Source organism: Rhinolophus hipposideros (genome assembly GCF_964194185.1).
Source record: "Rhinolophus hipposideros genome assembly, chromosome: 26".
Taxonomy (NCBI): Eukaryota; Metazoa; Chordata; class Mammalia; order Chiroptera; family Rhinolophidae; genus Rhinolophus; species Rhinolophus hipposideros.
Genome location: NC_138072.1, coordinates 19,987,280 through 20,013,329, shown reverse-complemented (window position 1 = coordinate 20,013,329; position 26,050 = coordinate 19,987,280). Strand labels below are relative to the sequence as shown.

Below are 26,050 nucleotides of genomic sequence, written 5' to 3'. Positions count from 1 at the left end.
CTGATCCAATCTGCTACTCTGTGCCTTTTTATTGGTGAGTTCAGTCCATTTACATTTAGGGTGATTATTGATACGTAAGGATTTCCTGTCATTCTATCTTTAGTTTTCCGGTAAGGTTGTTTCTTTACCTTTTTGTTGTTGTCTATTATTTCTGTGTGGTGGTATTCTATGATGTTTCCCTCTGGTTTTTCTTTTAGTACATTATATGTTTCAGTTCTGGATTTTTTTGAGTGGTTACCCTTAAGTTTATGTAAAGAAAGTTTGATATTTAGAGTATTCCATTTTCTTTGGCATGCTTACTTTCTCCCTTCCCATATTCTGGTTCAGGTCTTTACTCTCCCCTTTTTTATGTTTTGGTTGCCACAAATTGTCCCTTTTGGTGGTGGTCGAATAGCCTCCTTTAGCATTTCTTGTAGTGCAGGCCGTGTATTAGATAATTCCCTCAGCTTCTGTATGTCTGGAAAGGTCTTTATTGCTCCTTCATATCTAAAGGATATCTTTGCTGGATATATTATTCTTGGCTCATAATGTCTCTCTTTCAATAGTTTGAATATTTTGTTCCACTCCCTCCTGGGTTGTAGAGTTTCTGCTGAAAAAACTAATGATAATCTAATGGGCTTTCCTTTGTAGGTTACTGTCTTCTTTTCCCTGGGTGCCTTGAGGATTCTTTCTTTGTCGTTGATTTTAGACAGTTTCAATACAATGTGCATTGGAGAAGGCCTGTTGGGATTGAGGTAATTAGGTGTTCTATTTGCTTCTTGGATTTGAGGATCCAGTTCTGTCCACAAGTTTGGGAAGTTCTCATCAACAATTTGTTTGAATATATTCTCTGTTCCCTTCTCTCTTTCTTCTCCTTCTGGTATTCACATTATTCTTATATTTCTCTTTCTGATAGAGTCAGAAAGTTCTTGTAGAGTTCTTTCACTTCTTTGAAGTCTCAAGTCTCTTTCTTCTTCCATCTGTATAATTTCCAGGTTTCTATCTTCGATGTCACTGATTCTTTCCTCCATTTGGTCAACTCTACTACCAAAGCTGGTTATTTCCTTCTTAATTTCTTCTATTGAGTTCTTAATCTCCATAAATTCCATTTGGTTCTTTTTCAAAATTTCAATCTCTTTCGTAAAATGCTCATGTTGTTCTTCGGTTGTGTTTCTGAGTTCATTGAATTGCCTTTCTGTGTGTTCTTGCATCTCGTTGAGTTTTTTCAGAACTGCAATCTTGAATTCTCTGTCATTTAAGTCACATATTTCCATATCTTTAAGTTCCTTTTCTGGAGACTTTTTCTTTTTTCCTGAGCTGTCTTGTTGCATTGGTTATTCATGGCAATTACTGATTTATGATTTCTTTTCCTAGACATCTACAGGAGTGGCTTCTGCAACAGGTTGATAGGAAGAGGTCTTTCTTTTGTTTTCCAATACTTGTCGGTAGAATGTTTTATTTTCTCTCCGACTGCAGCCTTTTTTTTCCTCTCTCACACAGTAGTGCTGTTTTCTCTGCACTATTCCTGTTTGTCACACAATGGGGGGATTCCCTGGGAAACGGGCTTCTCCTCTGTTAACAGTTCACCTGGTTTATAGGGTGCCACGTCCCTTTGGGGATGCAGAGAGCTTTTGAAGTTCCAAAGCTCTTTCTGCACCCGATTCAGAGCCCGTATGTTTCAGCAGTTCTGTTTACTCCTTCAGGGATCCAACCAGATAGGTGGGGCCGGGTGCAGGATGAGTTGTGAGAGGTGGCCCAGAGCAGTGGCGGCGACCACCACCACAGCCGGTCCTGCTTCCACAGCTCTCTCCCCTTTGCCGGAACTAGTTGGGCTGCGAATCTGTGTCTGTGGTCCACAGTTCTCAGAACAGCAAATATTCTGTCCTTTTGATCTGACACTGCTACTTTATCGCTTCTAGCACCGGGCAGGTGGGGGCGGGACAAGCTCTAGGAGGGTAGGCAGGGGGCGGATAGTCTCAGTGCCTAAGGCTTCCATTCTCTGCTCGACAGTGAGGGCTTAAACCACCATTTTCAGCCTTCTTTCCTCAGTCTTTTTTTCCGAGTTCTCTGCCGTGAGCTCTGGGCCCAGCGTGCTATAAGCTGCCCCCTCAGCCCTGTGGGCCATAAGCGGAGCCCTAGCAGTCCAACTTCCTCCCTCTCCTGCAGCTGCGGTAGTTCCAGGATGCAGTGAGCTCAGAGCACTGAGCCAGGTTTGCGCCCTCGGCTCCGTCCCGGCACTTCTCCTCTCCCTCCTCCCCCGCTCGCGCGATTCACCCACCTGGAGGTGAATTCAGTAGTGGGCCTCTTCGTCTTGCCTGTCTGCTGTGCATGGAGTCCTTTGTGGAGTTATTGTTGTTTGATTAGTTGTAAATTCCAGGAGAGCTTTACAGGGGCTCACCTCACGCCGCCATTTTGATGACGTCTCCCGTATCTCAATAAATCTTGACACTTAGATTAGGATTGGTCATTTCTTATAATTCAGAGATGTGAGAGTTCAGGTCAAAAGAAGCAAAATATTTGCCCAAGTTCATTTAGCAGATCAATAATAACTAAGCAAAGAGATAGTTTCCCTGGTTCCCAAGTCTTCACTTTTCCATTTATTTTACGTCTGTTGCTATTGCTGTGCTTTTCATTTAGTCTATAAACAGATTAATAACATGAGTTTATCATCACCGTAATATACCTCGTGAAGATGTTCCAGAATTTAATAGAGTGTAATACATGAGGTGTTCAATGATCGGCTAATATTACTGAAAACCAGGCAGAGTGTCTCTCAAACCTTCTAGGCGAGTCGTGGAGTTAAGACACTTTTACCATCCAGATTATGTTTTATTTTTCTCCAAGGACTGCTTTTATCTTTAGGAATGCACATTTTTGAAGAACATATGTTAGGAAGCACTGTTCTGATTGTCTTGTGTATTGTATAGTAAAATCAAGTGTGGGAAACTGGGAATAAATAATCAGTGAATCTGATGAGGTAAAGATAATTTCCACACACATTTTAATTTAATTGCTTTTTAAAGAGCACAAGGGAATGCTAAATAGTCAAATAAATTTTCCAGGCTATCTGTAATAAGCATAAGTAATCAGCTTATTAAATATATGTGGAGGAATAGCTAATACAAATGAGGCCTTTTACCACTGTACAGAGAACCAAGTCGATGCGGGTTTGAACCTATCTGAGCCCAGTTGTCACTTAACCCCACTGCCACCCTCTGTCACCCAGACCTGCTTAACTTTACTACTGGAGTGGATGCACAGTATAAATACAAGGGTGGCCAATTGGTTTCAGTTACATTATGTTGTGTTGTACAGTCTCCCAAACTGAGGTCCAAAACAGACATATCCCATGAGGTGCATTGGTGGAAGATAAAGGAAGTGAATATGGCCAAATGTAGACAGTTGTCAACTTCGGTTAAGGCCCTTTCAAATTCCTACGGGCTCTAAAGTTTTCAACATCAGAAGTTTGGGGTGAAAAAAGCAGAGATTATTTCCAGGAATTTAAGTCATGTTAGAAATCCTTTAAGTACAATGAGGACAGTAGCATGATTTAGAGTCATCTTGGGGAAATCTGTACACTGGGCCTTCTGGGGAGAAAGTTTACAGACGGTTGTTCCAGATGGATGTCCTTGTCTGAAAGACAGCAATGGTGGTTGGACTGGGTCACAGCATGCCTTCCTGTCCAGGGCCATCTGCCCTCCCCATTCTTTCTGCTTCTGAATTTAGCCCAGTCCCTATTGGATTGAAAGATTTCTCACCACAGAATAGTGGAATAATGGTATTTGCATCATAATGATTTGCCTTTGAGAAGTCACGAACATGTGTTTTTGTTTGAATATAATTTAGGCATAATTTGGATGTGATTTCTTCAGTGTAAATAATATACAATTTTAGATGTGGTATACTTACCTAGATGAATAAAATTTTGCAGATTTTATCTTAGTAATTTGAACTCAAATTCTAAGATACATACTGTAGTTCACATAAAGCATTCATATGTGACCATCTTAACAAATATACAGCATCTTCTCTATGTTTTAAGACATACCAAAATTAACTTGCAAAGTGTTTTCTAATGATTTCATTGATATTAGAAGTATGGCTTTCTGTGTTTGACACTTGACATGTTAGTGATTCATAAGTTACACAGTTGATAGTTTGGTTAAGGTAGTCATAAATATTCTTTATGTCATCAGAACAAGACTTACTTTGAAACAACTTGAAACGGTTGTTTGCAGAGAGATTTTTAACAGAGAGTATATTTATTGTTCATAAAATTTATTTAGACTTCTCAAATTTTTCTCCATTAGAGAATTGTTCTGCTAAGTTCATTGCCATTTGAACTTACTTTGTCATTTTCACTGTTTCACTGTCATTTTCAACTAGCTCCTTGGTTCTTATATTTTACTTTGCTTGTCTCATAAGGTTTCAAATGTATTATTTCATATGTTAATTACCAAATATTTAACTCTAAATGTGCTCAGTTATTTCTGAGAAAAAAAGCAAAATAATTTTAATTCCCACAATGTATTGATACTCTTGCGTCCAAGAAATGCATACAAAATCCTAAGGAGGAATCAGGAATATTGGGGGATGGAAATGTTTTATGGTCATCAGGGACTCCAGTGCTTAACTGTAAAGCAGGTGTGTCATAATTTAAGTCAAAGCAATAACTAAGATAACATCCTATGCAGGTTCCTCTAGGTCTGGCAGCAGGGAGCTCCCTTCTGCAGATCTAATGTTAACCCTGTTTTTAGAAAGCTTTGATGTATCTGCTAAGGCGTTTGTTGACTTTCAAAACGCAACTTCATTCCGAAGCATTTTGTACATGCATGATGACATACTGTTAGTAAAAACCTGTGAAGGGTTTCAAAAGCATCCTGATCAAAGGCCTGTATGTTTGGAGTTACATAATTACAAAGACAGAAAAGAGAGAGATTTGACCTGATATGAACCTGAAAGAATCCCGGATGGCAGTAAGAGTACAAAAAGAGACATATGCAGGAAATCCTTTAGAATGTGTTATATTATTCAGATTTGTATTAAAAACAGTTGGATCAGATGGTCCTCCCACATTGCTGTGGCAGCACCAAAAATCCATTACCTTTACTTTCCATCACAGCAACACACCTAGACTTCATCCATCAGCCAAAGACTGAGACGCTCCTTTGCAATTGTCAGTACGCAGACCAGTTTAAAGCTCTTCAGAGGCCGACACACGGTCATTGCTAAGCTCAGTGTTGCCCGGTTTCCACTTCCCATGTGATGTGCAGACCAATTGTTTTCCTGGCCGTTAGGCCTGTAGAGCTTTAGCTGCAGGGAAGCCAGAGGGCCACGGGTTGCTTTGTGAAGACAGTGGGTCTCTGAGTGATCCAAGGAGGCTATGGGTCTGCTTCATCCTCCTAGAAGGCAAGCTTCCTTCCAGAATTCTTTACTGAAAATCTGTGCTCCACATAATTCTCTGAAATCCTCCAGTTTTGACTTAGTAATAATTTTTGGTTTTCCATAATATTTCCCAGTAATATATTTATGGTTTCCCATGAATAGAATGGATATACACTAAGCATTTTTGTTATTTACTAAATGTTTGAAGTAATTTTGGATATTAAAATAATACACCACGTGAATTCTGCTGAATTATCAAAGGAATTCTTCGCTGCATTAATTTTATAGGAATATAGTGAGATTTCATTGCTCAGTCAGACACCTCTGTGTACTGTGCTTTGTAAGGCTGTATATTGTTTTGGCCAAAGCCCTATTCCTACAGAGTGATGCTGCAAAACCTCTATGAAAAGATGGAAATGTGTTCCCTTTCGTTGAACATGGGCAGACTGTTGTCACTGCGTCAGTCTTAGACTAGGGGGTGTTGACTTACAGGCCGGGTTGTCAAAGACTCCTCAGTGTCCATCTTGCTCTCAGGTTGTTGCAATTACAGGGGCAGTGCCATGCCCCACATGAGGGCACTGAAGCAACCCTGTGCAGGAAGCGTGCTGAGTGGAGAGGGGCCAAGGCCCAGGCCAGCAGCCAGTACCGACTGCCAGCCACGTAGGCCCACCCACAACGATTTTAGAGCTATGATTGGAAACAAACCTGATTTTAAAATCTCCCACTATGCCTCAGAAGGCTATTACACAGCATCAAGAAATAATGGTGTTCGTTAATCTCTTCCAATAAATGAAGGGACACTGTGTAAATGTGCCTAATGTAACAGGCATCTGTGAAGGTATGGACTGTATCAGAACGTGCTGTTTTCCGTTGCCAGTTGTCATCGTTGGTGCCTGTCAGGGCCTCAGTGTGGCTTCTGGTGCTGTCACCATTTGCCTTCCACAGATGTGCTGGACGACAACCTTGAGCATAGTTAAGACTTGTACATGGGACTTACGTTTGGAATGTCTCACGCTCTGTAAATTCCACATATCAAAGTGAGCTCAGCTAATTCTGAGAAGTTGTGTACAATTCTTGGTATCTAGTGATTTTTTTTTTCTTGCCTACATTATGCACCGTTCAGTTGGTGACCTTTTGTGTGATCTGGCAGTTGAATGACTATGGATGTGGAAACATAGTGGCAGACACACAGGTGTGTGTACTTGTCCAAGTTCCTGTTGCCTGGAGGGCTTCTCCTCCACCTCTGCACATCACTGTCATCTTTCAGGACCCTGCCCAGATGTCACCCCCTTAGAAAGGTGTTTCCAAACTCTGCACCTGAAGGCGCCTCATCTCCATTGCTCTATTGCATCTCCCTGCTTATTTTTGTCCTAGCAGTTGTCACAGAGTAATTATTATGGCTGCTATTTGTTTTTTTGGGTCTCGTCTGTCTTCCCTACCAGCATGTCAGTGCCACACTCCAGGAACGTGTTCATTTTATTCATATATCTGCGGCTCCTAGCAGAGGGCTTGGCTCACAACAGATAATCATGAAATATTTGGTGAATTATTGAAATGACCGTTTGGCTTTCATTAGGGCCTATTGTTTCATGAGTTGGTCATCTTTCAATATTCTACAATAAACCAAGCACTTTTGCTGTGTGCTGGCCTGTTCCCTCTTGCTAAGGAAGGTGCAGCATAGTAAGAATTCACGAAAATCCTGAAGCTTGAAGCAGCCATATGACTTCTTTAGTCCTGCTCTGTCATTTAATGGTTGAGGTGAGTGAGCAGTCTTAAAGATCAGGGAAACACCCAGGGTAACGTGGCGTTAATCACACACGTGCAAACATGGTGTCTGCCTCACAAACCACTCCTTTAGAGGCTGTATATGAACGTGTTTTATTTTTTTATTTTTTTACATTCCCATTTGACGTCTTTCTGTTATTGTCATATTGTAATTCTGAAATTCTGATTTTAGTCTATTTTTTTGATCAAAATAGAACCAGGAACATAAAAGGCATCATAGAGACATTCAATAACAATTAGCAGGACACTATTGTATGTTTCCCAGATCACTGTTTCAGAAGGGCTGAACGTCGAGCTGAAATGACAAGATAAAATGAAATTAATGGCAAAACACAATGTGATGGTGTCAAATAAAACATTTTTGTTTAGGATTTTGTAACTCAGTATAGAAATTCCAATCAGAAAAGGAGTGGTCAGATCAGGAAAATGAATAAATACAAGAATAAATTAGTAAATGAAATATTCATGATGTGAAACCACAGAAAGTGTGTCAGATGAATTAAGTTTGTTGTTAGAAAGTAAGATCTATAGGGTAGAGCTGATGATCCAGACGTCCTCAGTTTGGTTTGCCTATAAAATTTAAACCACACTTTTTCAGCTTTTCTGCATTAAACCCACCAAAAACATTTAACCTACATCCCACCATTTTAACAGTTGTGAAAACCCAATACCCCTACCTAAATTATAAGTCCAGGTTCCTACTGATTTAAAGAATATATATATTTTTTTTTCATTTGCCTTTTTTTTTTAATTCAAAAACAGGCCTTCTATGATTTCAAAACAAGTGCGGAGTTTACTGACAGCATATATTCTTATCTTCTCAAGAAGACAGTTCCTTTCATTGTTCTCTCCAGCAATCTGGCATTTAAGTAACTTACTCTTCAGTTTGTAATACTGGAGCTATTATCCTAGCCAGATTGCTCTGTATCTCTATAGAGTGGTGTTTTTTTCAAAATATGGGCAGAGTATTCAATTATTTGTTGCCAAGTTCGTCCTCATGATTGGCTAACTACATATCCAAATAAATTTGATGACTGTAACTAAGAAAATTGTTGTCATAGGGGTTTTTCTGTTAAATATAATCAGTGAACTCTACAGACTAAATTTATAACCTGAGCATGAAAATCAGGTTTTCTTTCCATTTTTAAAATTTAATCAGGATGAGCTATGTTTCACCTTAACAGTAAAACAAAACCAATGTTAAATTATTAAACAAACATAACAAGTTTGAAAAAAGGAAATGGTAAAACATAAGTGAATTCTTCAAGCTGCGGCTTCTTCACTATTATTCCTGGTAGCTTGCTTTAGCTCAAAACACCTGAGCAAGAAAGATTGCTTCTAGTCACTCCTTTTGGACTTTTCTCAAATCATTTTTTAAATAAAAAAATTAATTATCCCTTATTATAATACTTGTATAAATTAAGCGTTTTCTTCATCTTTGGGGTATTTAAGTGAAAAACAGAGCCAGTTCAAGCATTCCAATCTGTTAACATGCATATCCTTTAAGAGTAATCACCAGAATATGTTATTGTATGTTTGCTTCCATTTTCTTACACAAATTTTCATGTATTCACATAGTCCACTGAATTTATAGTTTCCTCGGTACGTGATACCATGTTGCTCTATCCTGATTTGGTTATCACTTGATCATATTTATCAGTTAGTTATTTTGTTAATCATTTCGGTTTTCTTTCCCTCTCTCTTTTTTTAAACTCTTAATCATATGTAGTATGAACATTTATGTACAGATGTACATTATGTACAGGCTCCTTATTTGAGGTTCGATCCGAAGTTCAACTGCAGTTGAATAATACAGCGTATAACACATTTCCAGAATGTTCGTTGAAGAAAACGAAGGAATTAACTGGCCATTTTTTTGATGTAGCACTTCACCTTTCCCTCACTCATCACCTCATGACAGCTTCATTTTTTTAAATTTTAATTCCTGAAAGTAGATTAAATTTGTGACTCTTTAATCACCCTCAGGGTGATACATTATTTCCACAGGACAACTTTCTGTTCTATCATTACTTGGAATAATGACAAGTCAGAAAATGAGTTAGTGCCCACAGCATGTGGCCTACCCCAGTACTTCTTTTTCTTGGCTTCATGTTGCATCAACTCCGGGGTCTTTTAGAAACCCCCATGCCCAGGACACCCAATTCTAATGAAATCAGAGTCCCTGGGAATGTAACTCAGGCAGGAGTACATTTTAAAGCTTCTCAAATGATTGTACTGGGATCCAGGTTTGGAAAGCACTGGGCTAAGCTGGCCATGAAGTTTCAACTGGCTGTGATGAAGGCTCAAAGAAGAGAAGTCATCTTAGCTTCATCACATCTGTCAACGGAATTAAGTTGTGTTGCTTCCCTGACTCAGATCTCTTGTGCTGAAGCCAACCCTGCCCTGTCCTGAGTCTCTCCTCTCACTGTCTACACCTTTGCCTGTCTGTCTCTTCATATTGCAATAGCCCATTAGACAGGTCTCCTTATCCTGTTTCTCTGTTTAGTACCTCAACTCCTACGTGTGTGCTTTTCTGATCCTTTTCCCTGTGGAGCTAAATCTTGCTTCCTGGAAACTTTGAAACCTGGCAGAAGTTATCAATGGATAATTGATATTTTTAAATAATAAAGAGTCACACAACTCTGCTTCATCCAGTGCTTTTGCGAGCTCTTAGGGCATACCTTGCCCTCTGGCTTTGACCTCTGTGATGTCTACGGAAGCTTCCTCGGTGGTTGTCTCCCCTGATCTTTCCAGCTCTTTAGTGAATAAGACATCTTGCCTCAGCAAACACATTCCTGATCTGATTTACTTGGGGCAACTGAGTGCAAGCAATGTACCCTGTGTTGACACTGCATTTAATAGGATCAACTCCTGAGCAGGGAAAAAAGAGCCCATTGTCATTTATTAGATTTTTTTCTTTTTTACTTTAATTTTCCGTTAGCTGAAAACTAAGTCTGTCTCATCCATAATGATAATAAATACATTAACGACGATGAGAATAACTAATTTTCATTGGGTTCTTTTTATACCTACATACCATGTCTTGTACAAGAGCTGTCTCATTTACTGCTGTAACAACCTACAAAGTAGGCGCTACACTTATACACAGATGAAGAAACAATGGGGTCGTAAAATTTCTTAGCCAAGGTACCATATTTAACAAATGATAGCACTAAGAGGGTTCCAAACTAGAATTGTTGAGTTCCCAGAGCCTCAGCTGTTAACCATTGTGTTGTGAAAACTGAACATCTTAAAAAGTATGCAAGCCCCTCAAAAAAATCTACTCCTAAACTCATTTATATCCTTCTGTGTTTGTCACCTACCCTTTTTCTCAAGCACTACTGACCTGATTATGCCCAAACTGTGACAATTGCGTGTCCTCCCATGTGCTGTACCTTAGGTATGAAGTGCTTGCTCTCTCCTTCAAGGTAAATTCCCACTCCCCACTTTCCAGCCTCAGGTCAGATGGAAATCAATTCTACCTGAAGCTTTCTCTGAAGCCCAAGTTGGGTAATTGCTCTTTTCTCTGTGTTCTTACAGCTTCTGGTAAGTATCTCATCACAGTATTCATCTCTTACCAGCTAATGACTTTTGACGGCTTAATTAACCTCTGTAAGCCTCAGTTTTCTCATGCACCCAAATAAAGATAATTAAAGATTCTACCAGAGAGGATTATGGGGATTAAAGGAGAGAATGAATGTAAGATACTGAACTGCATTGTATATAGTAAGCATTTAAAAAAATATTAACTATTTTTGTTATCATCTCATTCTAGTGCAATTTTTAAAAAAATCTATTTTCTTATACTACGTAGTTACTTGTAACAAGGATGGGCATGCTGACAAATATTTTGTATTTCCTTATTTTGCCAAGTGCTCAGCAGAGACTGGAAACATGTGCGCTCTTAGAGCTCTTACAAGTTATTTAACTCCTCCATCTCTACAGTGAGTACCCTCACAAGGTTCATATGAGGATTAAGAAAAAATGTAAAACTGATCAGCATAGAAAACCTGGAATAGTTGTTAGCAACTAACGGTACTTAATCAGTTTGAGTAAATGGATGGAATATACTCAGGAGGGAGCAAAACTCTGTCATGTTGCTAGTTTTTAATTTTTTTTCCTTATACTGAGATGATGGCAACTCGTAGCTGTGTCAAATGTGACTAAGATAGACCTCGTCGTGTCATGGCCTATGACACGCCTTGGCCTATGACAAGCCTTGAGATTTGTCTTATTAGTGCTCAGTAGGACTGATTCCTGCTGTCATTCAGGAAGGAAGTAATATATTGACCAAGAGACCTGTCAAGTCTGTTGTGCCAATAGGATAAACACTTGCCATAGATCCCTTCAGATCTGCCCTGAACATTTGGCTGACCATGTGGATGAAGGCACAGGGCACAGTAGTCACAGAGTAAATGAGGTGAGGTCCTGTAAATTCTAGAAATCCAGCTACAGCAAATGATAAAACATGACTTGAGCAATGTACCTGGCAACCTACGTTACAAATAGAACCTGCAGATTCTGTATCAGCAGGAAATAAAAGGACATTCATTCAGTTTGTGATAGAGACAACCATAATATTCTTTTTTTTTTGTTTTTTCTGGAATAACACACACACATACACACACACACAGGGCATAAGGACATTTCTTATTGAGGCTTAAAAGAGCAGTCTGCACTTACTGGATCCTTTTCCTTACTTCTCAACCCACTGATACCTTTTTCTAGTACTTGAAGAAGTATTTGGAATGGTTGCCCCTCAAGAAAGGAAATAATATTTAAAAATCATTACTGACGAAATGTTTGCATATCTCACTTTTTTCCCAGAGACGATCCATCATAGAACATAGCATATCTTCATTTTTGTGAGTACCAGCTGCTTTGGTGTGGTAGTTTGAAAAGTCAGTGTGTGAAATCTAAATTTCACATGTTTTTTTTTTTCATTTTGGAACTTAGCTGGTATATTATGAGATGTCTTGTTAATTATTTGTTACTTTTCTTACTTAGTTATATATTTTCCTATCTCTGTCCATTCAGCATTCATCTCTTTATCCAGCCAATAGTCATATATCTGCAGCAGTTATCCCATGCAGATTTAGTGTTAGGTGCTGGTCTCAACTCTTTTCTTCAATTCAAATTTCTTTCCTGAGACTCTACTCACCAACTCCCCCAACCTATCACGTCTCTTGTTATTTATAATAATAAACCTCTCAAATTAGTTAATTGCACACTATTGGATTAGCTAATTTCTCAACTCCTCAAAGTCAACCTTCTATCCCAACAAATGAGCTGAAACTAGTATGGCTTATTTTTATCAATATTGCTTGATCCACTAAAATGTACGTTGACGTTTAAAAATTGAACAGCTCTAAGCAGGGTGCCTATAAAGTTAAATTAATAATTAAAAATTTCAAGAAAAGTGCAACTTTCAGCGTGTGACCCACATAAAGAAAAAATTAGTAGAAACTGTCCATATGTGGGCCCAGGTGTAGAACTTGGCATGCAGAGACTTCAACAGAGTTATGATAAACATATTCAAATAACTAGAGGACTCTATGCTTATAAAATTAAAAGAAAGCATGTGAAAGATCTCTCACTAAGTAGAAAATGTCAATAAGGAGAAAGAGATTACATAAAAGACCCAAATGAAAATTTACTAGAGGGACTCAAAAGCAGAATTGAGATGGTGGAAGAAAATCAGTGAAACTGAAAATTTATGACTAAGTATTACCTGTGAAAAACAAGAATGGAAAACAATGAACTGAGCCTCACGGACTGTGGTTCAGCAGCAAGCGTCCCAACATATGGGAGTTCCAGAAGAAGAAGGCCAAGAAGGAAAAAAAAAGAAAAGAAAAGAAATAATGGTCAAAATGTTACATATTTTATGAGACATATCAATTTACATATCCAAAGACTCAATGAACTTCAAGTTAGATAAACACAAAGAGATCCATGTCTAGACATATCATGGTCAAACTGTTAAAAGACAAAAACAAAGAAAAAATGTTGAAAATAAAATAACAAAAAGACAGATCAAAGACATTTATTAGAGACAAAGAGGGACATTTACAATGCTAAAAGTGTCAATTCATTAGGAAGATACATCAATTGAAAACATACAGACACCTAAAAACAGAGCCCTAAGATACAGGCGGCAAAAACTGACAAAATTTTAAGGAGAAATAGACAATTCAGCAGGAATAGTTGGAAACTTTGGCTCTACTCTTAATAATTGATAGAATAAGACAGAAAATCAGCAAGGATATAGGCTTGAACAATGCTATCAACCAACTTGAAATAAAAGAAATCTATAGAACACTCCAATCCAAAACAATAAAATACATGTTATTCTCAAGTGCGGATGGAACATTCTTCAGGATGGACCATAGGCAGGCCTATAAAACATGAATAAACTAAAAGGATTCCAGTTACACAAATTGTGTTCTCTTATAACAATATTACATATTATGGTCAGTTAAATCAACAATCAAAATAAATTTGGGGAATCCTCAAATATTAAACATTGAACAAAATACTTCTGAGAACCAATAGGTCAAAGAAAGAAAAATTGCAAGGGAAATTTAACAATATTTTGAATTGAGTGGAAAGAAAACACAGCATATCCAAATTTGTGGGAGTCAGCTAACAAGTACTGACATTGATTTTGGTTTTCCAGTTCCCAGAATTAGAGTTTGTGAGGAGCATGTGGCCTGAGCACCCTCCATTCTATCTCATTTAGTTAGAAATTCCAGCTGGAAGACATGGTCAGTAGCATTCTCTTAGTTAAAGCTATTGTCCTCCTATGGCAAACAATCTTTATTAAGATGGATAACATAGCTTCAAGATTAACGCTCATGAGTTGTAAGTGAGGAAGAGGACAACTTATAAACAGTGCATCTGACCAAGTGTCCTGTCAGCTAGTGGGGAGGATGCCAGAGAGGGACGTCCTGTGCCCGTCAGGCAGCTGTATGCTTTTGGAATTCAGCACATCCCTGCTAAGAAAGCTGATCATTTTAATGGTTGTCTTCACTGTACAAATGGAAAGTTGAATAACAGCATGTGTGTACATGTAATACAGGACCTCCTGTCCAAAGACTGTACCCCACACCTCAGGACTGTGGCTTATCCTGTGTTTCTTATTCTGTTCTTAATGTCAATTTGTAATTGACCTAGAAGCCTCCTTTCTCTAATGTGTGATTGGAAGGGCCCTTATTTTAACCACATGTAGAATGATACTTTCCTTGCTTAAGTGTGTAGGGTGGAGGGGGGCTTGGCCTGAGAGGAGCTGAGTGAAGAGATGCATGGAAGTCAGGAATGCTTTTTGCCATAAGCAACCTAGCAGCCATTTCCAGGTAAGTGGATGTCCACTTTCTGCCCGGAGAGCAGTGTCATATGACCCTGAGTTTGCCGAATCTTCCTCCTTACTCATGAGAGTGCTGTGATATCAGCACCAAGGACGGCTCACCATATTGCATCTGTCTTCACCTCTGAGTGACATTAAAGAAGTGTCATCACTTCCCAAGACCCAGGAGATTTCTTAAATTTGTAAACATTCTGACTTCAAACCATACCTGAGACATCTCTGTATCCAAGATACTAGCAAACCATCATCTTTTTGAAAATGGTAACATCCACTTATATGGTAACTGTGTGATTTCTGAGTCATCAGTTACTTCTTTCAAGACAAAAGTAGGAAAGTATCCACAGGCATTCATGAAGATAGCCATGGAAATATCCAGGCTGGTAGAGTGAAAAGAGAAATCCCAACCTTTACACTGCCTGTATTCTTTGGGCGGCCTTCCTTTTCACTGCGCTTCCAGGAAAAGCAGGGCCTTTTCAGATTGGAGCCACTAGCTTCTCACATACTTGAGTTATTGTGTGTTCCAGCAAACAGCTCAGCAGTTGGAAGTGAGCCATTTCCACTTCAATCTAAATGCATATTTGCCTCAGCTGATGTATTCTGGTGGCAAGCTTCAGCATTCCAGTAGTGGGTTCTATTAGGTCTTAAGATAATATGAGTAATTAAGCTTGTTTTTCTTTCTTTGGTTTTCTTTTCTTTCCCTTCTTAGGCTTCAGAGATGACTTTTAATTTACTTTCCTTTGGCTCCGCTTCTGATTTTCCCAGCATATTGCAAATGGCTTAGGTATTCATTAATTTCTAGTTTGTGGCAGTTTGGTAAAAGAGCAAAAAAAAAAAAAAAAAAAAAAAAATGCCCCTTTAACCATTCCCCGTTTAGAAGCCTCTTAGTCTAGTATCCATCATTTTTCTTTTTATCATCTATAAATTAAGTGATACATTGTCACTGATAATGGTCCTTCCTAACATTAAAGTTCAGAAATTAATTCCATTTGTTCCCTAGTTATTAATACTTATTCTGTTGCTTTTATTTCAGGATGTTTAGGCCAGTAGTTCTCCGATATGGGATTACGTTCTTCGGGGTTACTTAATTGAGCCCCCAGTTTCCTCCCCAGAAACCCGCACGGTAATTCCTCATATGCTCAGTTCGGCGACCTGACAGTGGGCTGTGCATTTGCACCAAGTTCTATTCCCAGGGACCTTTCTTTCATTAGTAAGAGATTCAGATAGATTAGGGTATGATTCCTGCTTCTGCCCACTCACTGGCTATTTACCTTTGAAATTCAGTCTGTAAGGACTACAGCTTCTGCACAGTACAGGTTATAGTAACAGTTTTGGAAGATTGAGAAAAGAAATAGGCATGTAAAGCAGTCAGGAATCAGAGTAAGAAGAGGAGGTGCGTAGAATGGCTAAAATAATGAGATTGTGCCATAGCCTTTGGGAGGGTTACAAAGGGATGGATACCATCCCTTCCTTTAATTTACAGTTCTGATTTTCAATGCAATGACAAAGCATGGTGAGAGTCTCTGAAATTCTGGGTTTCTTTAAATTTTTAAAGTTGTTTTTCAGGAAGCTGCCAAAGACACTGCTTCCCATTTTCCCTCTGGTGACCCTTTGTCCTAACTCTGACCGCCTTTCGGCATTAGCTAATCACACACGGCTCTATCAAACGGCTTGTCCACTTGTGTACACTTCTGACAGCTCCGATCCATAAGCCTGCCCTTTATCCACAGCCTGCCCAATGAATGTTTCAATCCAATGAGATAATGCTGGAGTTAGATTTAAAATTTGAACAGAATGAGAAGTTGCTGTCTCTGTTTGTAAATTACATATGAAGAAAACGCACTGGTTTGTGTCAAGGTAATTTTACCATCCTCACTTAAAATTGATAGAAAAGAATAATTGGAACACCAGGAGAGCAAATGTAGAATAAACATAAAAGTTTATTTTCACCACACCTGGTCTTTAAAGTTTAATAGCCAATAAATATAAACATGAAGTGACAGTCATCTCATTACAAATGTAAACACACTTATAAACCTACCCAATAGCAATTTACAGTGAACTTAGAAGTATGCCTTGTATAGTGGCTACACCTGAGCCTTTTTCATCAAGGCTGTCATTGTGTTTTATTTATGATTCCTTACCACTGTGGCTATCCAACAGTTACTACAATAGTTAATTTTAGAGTCTTAACAAAGAAAAAGAAAAAATATTTTCAGGTAACCTTTCAAATTGTGGAAAACCTAGCTAAAAATGTGTATTTTCACCATTTGCTCTGGGCCGAATCATTAGTGTGTTCAAACCACGGATACATCAGTGGTAACACTCTGAGCATAGCCGTCGTGGGGAAAAAAGCCACCCACACACACGAAAGCACTGCTGCTGCTTTCCTGATGACTACACTTCATAGCTATTCGAGCAAGGTCACATTGCTCTACTTTCATTGATAAAAGGTGCTTTTAATTAAATAGAAGTCTTTCAATTTTCTGTGCCTTTGTTCTGTTATAATGTGATGAGAATCAGAGACCATCAGTAGCTGCATGATCATCATTCCTCAGAACTGCTTTCAGACGAAAGAGTGAAACTCAGGTGAGCTGTGAGCTGGGTGGCAGGGGTGGCAGGGGGAGCGTCCTCATGCAGTGGCAGGTGTCAGAGAGTAGTCTGAGTACAAATCAGCGTGGCTTTGGGTCTCAACTGTTGTTTGTCAAATAATCTTACTTTTTGGGGGGTAATAACTTGTCACTATTCTTTTTGCTGTTCTGCTGAAATAGCTACCGTGTTTCCCCAAAAAGAAGACCTAGCCGGACAGTCAGCTCTAATGTGTCACTTGCTCTCGCTCACATACATACATATATATATATATGAGATATGTATAACTTTTGAGTACAGGAATTAGCAAAATAAATAAAATGAGATATGTATAACTTTTGAGTACAGGAATTAGCAAAATAAATAAATAGCAAAATAAACAGACAAACAACTCTTACTGAAACAACAGTAATTTATTATCTTGCTCAGAAATTGCCTTCATGACCACACCATCCTGCTATGTTGGACAAGGACGCTTATCCTGGTGGACGGCTCTGTCCTTTCATCCTCACTGGCCCAGGCAGTGTGCCACTTGAGTGTGGTTGAGTCTAACCTCCTTTCAGGTGCCTTCTCCAGGGAAAAGCTCATCATATCAGTGCAGCCATTGGGGTGCACTGGGGCTTTTGATTTCCTCTGGGAAGTGGATCCCACTCCCTGCTTCCAATCTGCACGAAAGCACCCCCCCTTCTTTAATACCATCCCCTCCATATTGAAAACTAACCAGACCAGAAATCAGCCAACTGTGTCTATAAAGGGTCAGATAATAAATACTTCAGACTTTGTGAGTCATACTATTTCTGTCACAACCTTTTAGCTCTGTCTTTGTAGCATAAAACAGCCAGAAACAGTATGGAAATGCATGGCTGTGTCTGTATGCCAATAAAACTTTATTTATAGACTCTGAAATCTGAATCTCAAATAATTTACATGATTCTTTCAATGATTTAAAAACTATCCTTAGCTCATGGGCTACACAGAAACGGATAGTTTGCCCACCCCTGCTCTTGGCAGACGGGGTGATGGAGTACTGCTGCTTCTGTGCAGAAAAGTGGGGTCTGACCTTTAGGGTCCTCGTCTGGCTGTTTCTCTACAGCATCTTCAGTCCAGAGTAGCTTTTCCTAGTAGTTCCATGGGATCAAGCAGCTTTTACCTCGAGGCTTCAGCCATTTCAGTTTTCCCTGTTTGTGCAGTCTTCACCCTGCGATCTGGCCATTGGGAAGGCTGTCGGTTCTGTTAGCAAGCTGATATCTGGTCCAGAAGTGAAGGGTGGATTTTTTTTCCCCCTCTCTCTGGACAATTTTCTTTTGCTATCTAACCTTTGATGCTCTTCAGGAACCTCTCCAATTGAACTAAATTGACTACTAACTACTCTTTAATTTTTTGTAAGAACATATTTGAACTTCATACACATGATTTTTCAAGATTATTCTTCCTACTTTTTTTCCTTGTAAGATTGTGTTGCAAACAGGAAGATCACTTTGGCAAGTAAATGAAAGGATGGAGGAAACAAAAGTGTGAATTGAGACATATATATATGCCAATTCCTGCTTTTGGAAATTCATTTGCTTACTCAGCAAATATTTCCATATTCCAGGCACTGTATCCTAAAACGAGACCCCACTTTCTGTTTTGCACAAAGATGAATAGAATAAATACCACACTGTCTTCAAGGGAACTACAGGGGAACCAGACCCATGAGATATGTTTTTATACAATGCTCTTGATGTGTGTTATATTGAATGCAGCACAAGTAAACATGGGAGGAAGTGTGTGCTCTTCACAGCCCACGTGGTATCAAAGGACCATGGGCGTGGTGTTCACAGCCTGGCCACCCGCTGTGGCTCGAGGCCTGGAGACTACATACATCACAACTTTGCTGTGGAGACGTGATGAAATTTCACACAGTGCTCAGCAACTAGGCCCTAAAACAACACTGCATGTCAGAGGATGTTTAATTTGCTTTTTTGTTTGTTTTGTTTCCTGTTAATAAATTATAACCTTCTAGTGATATCATACCAATTTACTACTCAATATGTTACTTCTTCATCAGACCTCTTAACTGACTACATGGTGTTTCCTCGGGCCGTGCTGCTCACGGTGTGGAAAACAGCGGTGTAATTAGGCCCTTCTTTGGACTGCTCGTCAGATATCTTTTTTTTCCTAATGGCTACAGGTTGTAAAGATGCTCCTATGCAAATGTTATGAAATGGTATTTATTGACTCACTTTGTCATCTTTGTGTGTTTTGTTTAGATCTGCACAGTGATGGCGCAGATTTTGGTTACGAGTTGCTCAGTGGACTGTGGATTGGCAGAGCGGTACCCGTTCCCATGGTGATGGTCACTGCTGAGGCTCTTCCCTGGTATGTATTTTCTAGTTAACATCATTTACATGGTTCTATATTGAGATTTTAATGGAGTCTACATTTATAATGAAAAAGGTGCAAAATACATGTGTTTGTGTTGCTGCTGTGAAATATGGCCAAATTTAGTCTGTGTTATGTAACAAACAGGAGAGGATGTGTCTATTATGTATATGAATATATATTAGCTGGTTAATATAGATGTACATATATAGGCAGAATTTAGAAGTATAGCATTTTACCTCTTTTTTAACTAAATGAAAAAGTCATTGGAAAGTTGCAGTGCTTTTTAGTTCTTTAATATCATATAAATCTGGTAATGTAAGCCTAAAAATTTTACTTAATATTTTGAAGCAGTTCAATATTATTGTAGTTTTTCCCAACAGGGCATCTGATTTGCTTTTGTTACACAAGTGTGTCATGTGGTAATTGATATATGATGTTTATGGTGTCAGTGAAAGTGAATTATACTCAGTGGCAGAAGACCTTAATTTTAATTTCAGCTCCAACATTTATCATCTGATTAGTTCCTTAAATCTCTAGGCCTCAGTTTCTTCATCTGCAAAATGAGAGGAAGAATTTCTGCTTTACCTAATCCATCAGATTACTTTACAGGTCAAGTGAGATGATATTGTGAAATTATTGGTTAACTACAAACCCGATAAAAATAGATGATATTATCTGTGACTGATATTAGAAGTGGAAACTGGTAAAAGTTTTGACCATGATTTTATTTTTAAATTGGTAATGCAGTCTAATATTTTGTATATTATTCATCTAAGAGAGAAATGATAGAATCATATTTAATTTAATTAATGACTCATTTCTTGTATTTGAGAAAATTGTTTGCATGAAATATGAAAAAACACATATGTTTCACATGCTGTACACACTAATCCCCACCAATCATAAAAATTAGGCTTCTACTTCTTATCTCCAGGATACTCTCTTATTAGATTTTATTTTTAGGTATTTTCACTTGGAGGAGAAAAAATACACTAAACACATTTATGTTTAATTTCAGGATACTAAGGGAACAATATAGAAAATTGATCAGATATTATTCATTTAGTTGAATATATTTAATTCCTTTGTTAACTTAAATCTCCTGAATGTCTCATATGACCAGTCTCCTTAGCTAATAGAGCACAGCTAGCATGTTTCAAATAAAAGAGTAAAATGAAAATCTTAATAAATATATTTAGTAATATTGAGAAAGACTCTTCAATTAAAATTAAACAGGTCTTTATATAACTCGACGAATGTGATAAAACTGATTTGCAAATTCTTTCCCAGGCATAGATATGATTATCACTGAAGGGATAATGGTTTATTACATGAATAAAATGTTCCATATAAGTGAAACAAAAACCTTAATAACAGGTAACTTGTATTCACTTGCTGATATTGTAACATAGTCCTTAAGTATGGAGGTGGAGTTGTCTAGAGTCAGACTGTGTAGAGTTGCAAACTGATATGTCCTTGTCCAGCTTTGCCATGTTGGACCAGTCATTTAACCTCTCTGTGCCTTAGTTTGCTCATCTGTAAAATGAGTCTAATAATAAGGCTTGTTGTGTGGATTACATGAGTTGATATGGTCAAGTGCTTAGGGACAGTGTATGACACTTGGTGAATAACCAATATTATCAATTATTATTCACTGGATGAATGTGGGATTATGGTCAGAACCACAGATTTTGGAATTGGAAATTAAAGTTTTAAAATCACTAATTCATGGTGGTACCTAAGTAGTTACTGAACACTTTGAAGTCTCATTTTCTGAGAAATAAAATCATTAAAATATACTCCATACTGCTTTTGTTAGGATGGCTTAACACAGCGTCAAGGAATGTCTCCTTCACTGGAAGTTGTGAAGATATAATCACAAATTATCGTACAATGCAATTTTAAAGTAATATAAATGGGGGATTCTCTGATTATGAAAATATCTTTGCCATACTTTATATTTAGCATACTTTTGGAAATGTGCTCCATTATAAGAGTTGTTTTGTTAGATCCAGAATTTCAAAAAAAAACAAACAAAAAATGTAAATCAAATTATAAAATGCAAATGTAACTGAAATATCACATCCTGATTAAACAAATAAAAATGACAAATTCTATTGGCATTTTTGGGACTATTAGGAAATATCAGCTCAATGTATAACTTGTTCTGAAGTTAGGCCTGTTATTAAATTTAAAATGACTTTTTTTTTTTTTTTTTCTGGGCAGAAAGGGGAAAAAGAAAACAAAGGAAGTGGAGAGAGGAATATGTGTCACAAAGTAATGGAGGGGAAGGGCTGGATTTTCACTTTCACAATCGTATATTCCGAATCAGATTGCATGCTTGTTCTTGTTATGAATAAACTTAGGTATTGTCCTTTGGGCTTGTATTGGCTGAATTCAGTGGTTGTAATGGACGGTGTTTTCTAAATGAGTCATAAATTTTCCCAAGGTGGGAAATACTGATAACTTGGGGCAATAATCAGAGCCAAGAGCTATTGCCAGGCTGCTGTGTATTAGAGCAGAAAGCCAAGTTGTCTTCCCTTGTATGTTAACTATAAGCTACCTGAAACAATGATGATATCTGGTCAGTCCCTCTCTGTATCCATCCGTATCAGCAGCCACATAAATTTAATCTGACTGGTTTGTAATTCAGATTACAGTAGTATTGAATGTTGTACTGTGGACCCTGACAAAGAAAATACTTACCAAGAAGGGCTCCTGGTGGCTAAAGGGGCTCAAATTTGAAAGCAGAGACTAGCAGCCATTTCTACCCATGGACCTCTCACGCAACTCACACTTCAGGGAGAAGTCTGCACTAAGCTGTCTGCCTCCCACACCGAACTGCCTACCTGCACTGTGTTCCTAACATCAGAATCAGCCCTTATAAAGGAGATCCTGGGATAGTATTTCAACCAATAAGACTGAAGCTTCCCCCATTCAAGCAGAACAGCATGACTGTATCCCCATCAGCATCTCCAATGACCAATCAGGACAGTGCCTTTTGGGCCAATCAAACTGTGAGGATTTGGAGTCTCATTTTTCATGAGGATGGACCAATCAGAGCAGGAGCGGGGATTTCTGTCTATATGTATAAGCCAGCTCCCGTCTGGCTTGGAGAACACACTTTCCTTTGTTACTGAAGACTGTTTCCCCTGCTAGAGCTGAAACACTAAAGATGAAACACCAAAGACATCATTCTAGACCAGAGCGGAGAAGAGCAGGGCAGAGCAGGGCAGAACAGAGTGGAGCTGTCTAGCCCGAGAGGGGTCCCAGGGCCGCCTCATAGCCATTCTGTTTCACAGCCGTGAGGCTTCATAATTGAGCTGTATCACAATTAAGCTGTTGGCACTAAAGAAAGTTACCTTCTTTACCGCACCCCAAATTGGGGAGTTCTGTTGCTGTTGAATCGAAGCCAAGGGCCATGGGTTGACAGCATACTTCCTTTTATTTTTCCTGTGGCTTATTTCTGCAATAGCTTTAGCCTTCGCAATTTTTCCTGACAAGAACAGTCATGGTAATCGAGGAGGCTTCTGAGTGTAAGGGTTTGGGGGGTGGTTTCTTAGGTAGGAGCCCCCACCGTGGACATGAGGCTCTGCCTGACTGCTGGCTTTGCTGGCCCTGCTTGGGGACCTGAGGGAGAGGTGACTGTGGAGCTTATTCTGTCCTGTTTCCCCAGAGTCCTGCATCATTCCATATTTTCAGTCTATTGGTGTGGTCATCGTTCATATTTTGAAGCCTCATACTAGGATTTAGGATGTAATAAAAAAAGTTGCGTCATGATGTTGGAATGATGATCTTACTGAACAGATGGGTTCTCATGTCTCCCTGCTTCTTTTCATGACCATTATGTGTGATGTCTATTTTTAAAATTATTAATGGCTTTAGAAGTCTCCTTCTAAAGGAGACTGATTTAGTCAGATATCAATCTAATGCCTCATCAAACAGTAGCTCTAAAAGCTCCAGAGGAGCACACTGTCTCATTCACTGTCACGGTGCCAGTTTGGAGGAAACCTGGGGCATTTAGAACTGAAGTATATTGTAGTTTGGAGACAGACATAGATGAAGTCTTTATCAGTGGGACTTTAAGAATTGGTAGGTGTAATCAGGCCATCACTGTAAGTACGACACAGTCAAGCTCGGGAGTGGTGCAAGCCTCAGAGCAGTTGTGAATATGCGGAAATGTGCTGCAGGGTGAGCAGACGCTGAGTCCACGAAAGGCGAGTGTCTGCTGAAGAATGACTAGAAATAGAATCTAGGTGGGAATGCCCTGACACAGGTTGTGTGGCCTTCTGTCGTTTGTCTGCAGCTGATCTCCTTTGCCTCTGCTGACCAGGCGCCACCTAATGCCCCCAGCCTCCCCGCATGGCATGATACCACAAGCCTCCAAGTGTTCACACATACTCCACATCAATCTCTGATTCTAACTTCCAAACTCATCTTACATGTGCTGCCGTCTATGAAAACTTCCTTAATCCTCCTCTTAAAATGGACGTCTTCCTCTTTGTTTCTTCCACCTCTGTACTGTGTACATGCCTCTGTGACAGAGCACAGTCACAACTCTTACAATGATTGGCTTACATTTCTACCTCCGTCCATTTGGACTGTCAGAACACCATAGACTGAGCAGCTTCTAAACAACAGAAGTTTGTTCTTCACAGTTTTGGAGACTGGAAAGTCCAAGATCAAGGCACTAGCAGGTTTGGTGTCTGGTGAGAATTGCTTCCTAGAAGGCCGTCTTCTCATTGTGTCCTCATGTGATGGAAAGGGCAAAGCGTCTCTGTAGGTCTTTGATAAGGATACTAATCCCATTCTTGAGGGCACACCTTCAGAACCTCGCCACTTCCCGGAAGCCCGACCTCCAAATACCATCACAGTGGGCATTCAGACTTAATATAAATTTTGGGGAGACACAGAATTCTGTAGCAGTGTCCATCTATCCAACTACACTCTTGGCTTGTGGAGGGCAATCTTGTCTCATTCAGTCTTGTATGTCCAGTGTCTGGCACTCAGTGTGTAGCTGCTAATTAAATTAATGATTGACACAATATCCTCTGTCCTCTGAACAGGAAATAATTGCATTTACCATGTCAAGTATATTTCTATTAAAATTCTTTTAATATGAATATTAGCTTAAACTTGTTATTAATATAAATCTGTAGAAAGTAAAAACAGATAAATAAAAAGTGGCAACTCTTAACATGCCATGGTGTTATTATTTGAATATTTTTAGCACAAGAAAAGAGTTTTGAAAGTGTATAATGGACTATTCACTTATTAGTTTATCAGTAAGCATATTATTTTTAGAACATTTCAAAAATGATGAGTTATTTGATTTCATCTTGACCGGGGTTGGAATGATTTCTTCCATGTAAATTAGTAAGAAAAAAATAAAACTGTTTTTTAGACTTTATTTTATTATAGTAATTATTATATATATTTTGAATTAATTTTATTTAACACTTGAGACCTGAATTCATCACAAACTATTTAAAATCATGTATACATACACACCACACAAATATATACACCCTACACACACACACATACACACACACACATTATGTAATGTATTACATTACATTACATAATGTTATGTAATTATGTATTACATAATGTAATGTATATGTGTGTGTCTTTATTTATTTATTTACTTATTTAATATGTCCCTGGAAGTAGCCTACTATGAATCTGATTTGGGAAAGGTGGGATGTGTATATTAAGTGGAATTAAACATTCCTGTAGATTTGAGCTCTTTTTTAAAAAAATAGAGGGAAGAACAACCAACCAAACAAAAAAACTCTCTAAGTCAATCACCCTAATTATCTAGCCACATGACATTTTACCTGAAATTTATTTTAGTAGCAGGATATCACTCAGAGGAGGACTTAAAATTGTTTACTTTAAATGTTTGTTCTTGAATAGTACCATCTGAACAGGAAAGAGTATTAAGTCCACTAAGCCAGTATTTTCACACTCAGCATTCATCTTTGTTACTTAGTGTGTATCAGTGTCTACACAGAGGGGCCAACACGGGCTGTAGGTGGGATTACAAGTAGCACACAGAATCCCACACCTTTCAGCTTTCACAGATGGCTGTAATGAGCAAGGGGAAAGCATTCAGCTAAGAAAGTCATTTTTAAGGAAGGAAAATGGGTTGACAGGGTCAATCAGTTTTCAGTGCACAAGTTGTTTTTGATTGACATGGTTCAAGCAAAAAGGGATGATATTTGAACCATGTATCAAGAATATTAATCCCATTGTGTAAGCAGAAATATAATGGAGTCATGTAGGCATTAACATAGTATGAAAGCTTTGATATTTTCAAAGCAGTAGGTAGAGCAATACAGCACAAATAATATTCTTGAAAGAAGTGGCTATTTTAAAAATTATTCCTAAAGATAACACTTGACAAAATTCCAGGTTGTTTCCTGATGACTTTTTAAGTGTCTGCTTTATGTTTTTAAAATCAGAATATGTTGATGACTGTTTTCTGAATTCCTTTTTAACTAAAGAACTTATAGTTGTATGAAGAAATTTAATCATAATAATAGTGGCTACCCATTCACTAAGCGAGTGAATGTGCAG

The 26,050-nt window shown here is 38.5% G+C and overlaps 1 protein-coding gene across 4 annotated transcripts in view; it reads left to right on the top strand.

Annotated features, from left to right (window-relative positions):
- CHRM3 (cholinergic receptor muscarinic 3) overlaps positions 1 to 26,050 on the top strand; it is a 455,157-nt gene that overhangs the window by 108,577 nt on the left and 320,530 nt on the right. For all 4 annotated transcript variants that reach the window (XM_081039305.1, XM_081039303.1, XM_081039304.1 and 1 more), the window contains exon 2: positions 19,351 to 19,459. The gene's annotated coding sequence lies outside the window, so the exon portion shown is untranslated. The remainder of the gene's footprint in view (positions 1 to 19,350; positions 19,460 to 26,050) is intronic.